The sequence below is a fragment of the Aphanomyces invadans genome (assembly GCF_000520115.1).
Source record: "Aphanomyces invadans strain NJM9701 unplaced genomic scaffold supercont1.395, whole genome shotgun sequence".
NCBI classification, from domain to species: Eukaryota; Oomycota; class Saprolegniomycetes; order Saprolegniales; family Verrucalvaceae; genus Aphanomyces; species Aphanomyces invadans.
In genome coordinates, this window is record NW_008580540.1 from 13,327 (window position 1) to 16,098 (window position 2,772).

At 39.7% G+C, this 2,772-nt stretch overlaps 4 non-coding genes across 4 annotated transcripts; all 4 read right to left on the reverse strand.

Annotated features, from left to right (window-relative positions):
• Positions 1 to 408: 408 nt before the first annotated feature.
• H310_15362 lies at positions 409 to 481 on the reverse strand. The gene has a single exon. It is a non-coding gene; the product is annotated as a tRNA-Trp (tRNA).
• Positions 482 to 483: 2 nt separating this feature from the next.
• On the reverse strand, positions 484 to 558 carry H310_15363. Its single transcript has one exon. It is a non-coding gene; the product is annotated as a tRNA-Pro (tRNA).
• An 8-nt stretch (positions 559 to 566) lies between these two features.
• On the reverse strand, positions 567 to 639 carry H310_15364. The gene has a single exon. It is a non-coding gene; the product is annotated as a tRNA-Met (tRNA).
• Positions 640 to 672: 33 nt separating this feature from the next.
• On the reverse strand, positions 673 to 759 carry H310_15365. The gene has a single exon. It is a non-coding gene; the product is annotated as a tRNA-Ser (tRNA).
• Between the last annotated feature and the right edge of the window lie 2,013 nt (positions 760 to 2,772).

Genomic DNA, 2,772 nt, shown 5'->3' on the forward strand with positions numbered 1-2,772 from the left:
CATATACACCTAATGAAGATATTGCTAATAAATATAAAATACCTATATTTAGTTCAGCATAAGACATTCCTTTACCAAAAGGAATAACAACCCAAGTTAATAAACTTAAAAAAAAAGTTAAAATAGGTGCAAATATAAATAAAACTACATCACAATTACTTGGTAATACAGTTTCTTTTACAAATAATTTCAAACCATCAGCTAAAGGTTGTAATAAACCGAAAGTACCCACTACATTAGGACCTTTTCGTCGTTGAATAGAGGATAGTATTTTTCTTTCAGCTAAAGTAAAATAAGCTATTGCTATTAATAAAGGTAAAATTAAAAAAACTATTTTTAAAATAATATTTAACATAATTTATAATTTTTTTTTCTATATAAAATAATTTTTTTAATATAATATAAAAACGAGAAAAGAGGGACTTGAACCCACAACCAACAATTTTGGAGACTGTTATTCTACCAATTGAACTATTTTCCCTATCGGGAGGATGAGATTCGAACTCATGATCTCCTGTTCCCAAAACAGGTACATTAACCAAACTATGCTACCTCCCGTTTTAATTTAATGATGATAGGACTTGAACCTATAACTTTAGGATTATGATTCCTACGCTCTACCAATTGAACTACATCATCTTAATAAAATAAAATATATTATATTATTTTAAAAGGCCAAAGTGGGATTCGAACCCACGAATTATTAAAAATAATTGATGGTTTAGCAAACCACTGCCTTAACCACTAGACTATTTGGCCTTTAAAATACAATTAAAAAGCAAATAAAATTAAAAAAGCCATTTGAATGAGTTAAATATATCCCCAGCAATTTCAAATGAATTATGTATTTTAATAATTAATATCCCTCAAGAACATGGCGTCACGTCAACCCCAATACACGAGTATTTATTTATAACCTTGCAGAATCTATATTCAGAGCTCAAATTTGAATTTAATTTTGTTGAAACCTCCGTTGTCCCTGATTGGACAATACTCTCATGCCCTAGGACCAATCACAGATAGGTGTAGCGGTCTTATTCAGCGTAGTTCCCTGTGCAGTTGTCCCCCAAGGTTTGCTCCCTGGTCAAATCGAATATTCCGTATAAAACAATACTCATTAAATTTGCACAGGTCGATTTGAATTCCACTGCGGTTTGAATGTTCAAACCTGAGGTTATGAGGCTAGGCATCAGCTTGACTGGGTCATTGTATTTGGACATTTGAAACAGTGCCGCAAGGGAAATCGCAAACAAAACAAACGACTCTCGATCCACGAGAAGAATATGATTCGAGAGTACTATGCGGCTAACGCAGCCAAAACATTGACTGAAATGCAGCAATGGGTCGCCCAGCAATTTTGGAATATTGCTACATATCACGATCATTCGACAAATCCTAAAGGACAAACGAAAAATCGAGGCCTATAACATAAAGGCCGAGTCATCCAAAGCAACGATCAATTTCCAGGGTCCAAAACACCTTGATCTGGACTAACAAGTCGCCGAGTGGGTGTCGAAAGCGAACAACGAACAAGCGTGCGTTACGGGAGATAAAATTGCAAAAAAGGGACTTCAACTTGCCGCAAGAATGAACTTACAAAAAATTGATAACCTACAAAACCGACTCAAGTGCTTAAAAGGGTGGCTGTACCGATATCGATCTCGAAACCATCTTCAGATATATCGGCTGCACGGCGAGGCATTAGCTGCAAACAAATCCACCGTCAATGACGGTAGAGCCGCACTGAGGCAAACGGTTGAGCTGTATAGCCCAGTTGATGTCTATAACATGGATGAGACAGGATTGTTTTACAATGGTGTACCGAAGACCACAATCTTGGACAAGCCAAGGCCCGAACGAAAGCAAGACAAGAGCCGAATCTCAGTTGTCTTGGCCACCAACGCCATTGGTTCGCACATGTTTCCTCCAACGTTCATTGGGAAATCAAAAAGGCCACGCTGCTTTGGCAATTTGGCATGCCAAGACTTTGAAGAACTTTACCATTCAAACCGCAAAGCATGGATGTCAATGCCCCTCTTCGCCGACTGGATCATCGACTTCATGCCTTGATGGCATCGGAGAACATAGCTGTCCTGTTGATATTGGACAATGCGTCATCAAGTATCACTTACCAACTTGGAGCTCATGATGCTGCTCCCGAACACGACTGCCTTCCTGCAACCCGTGGACGCTGGTATCATCGCTCAAGCGCCACTACAAACGTTGTCAAATGGATCATGTCATTGGGATGATTGACAAGGCTACCGAGAGCGGCAAGAAACTGTATGCCGTTGATGTACTCATAGTAATGAAGTGGTCTGCCGAAGCCTGGGATAACGTTAAGCTATTCACAATCCGGAATTGTTGGAATCATACAGGTATGGTACCTCGAAAGACGTTAATGGATCTCCTCGGGTCTCTTCGCATCAACTCAGGGCACTTGCTTGGATTGCTGCTAAATTGAACCTTGAATTTCTATATTTCTGTTGTCCATATTTTGTGGTCTTCCTTGAAAGATTTATGTCGTACCACAGGAGCAAATCTTGGGGGAGATCTGTAAAACCCACTGTAGCGACTAAATACCTAACTGATGATGTCGCGACGTCGAGTGTGCGTGGTCTGTAGAAGTCGGCAGCTAGCCGCATCCGCGACACGGTCGCGTGAGTACTGCATAGCGATCTTTAGCTATAACGATATAACGATGACAATTGAATCACTTCCAAATTTCCTCTGCGCTATCAACTCCCTACAGTTGGTAGCACTCACGGTCGA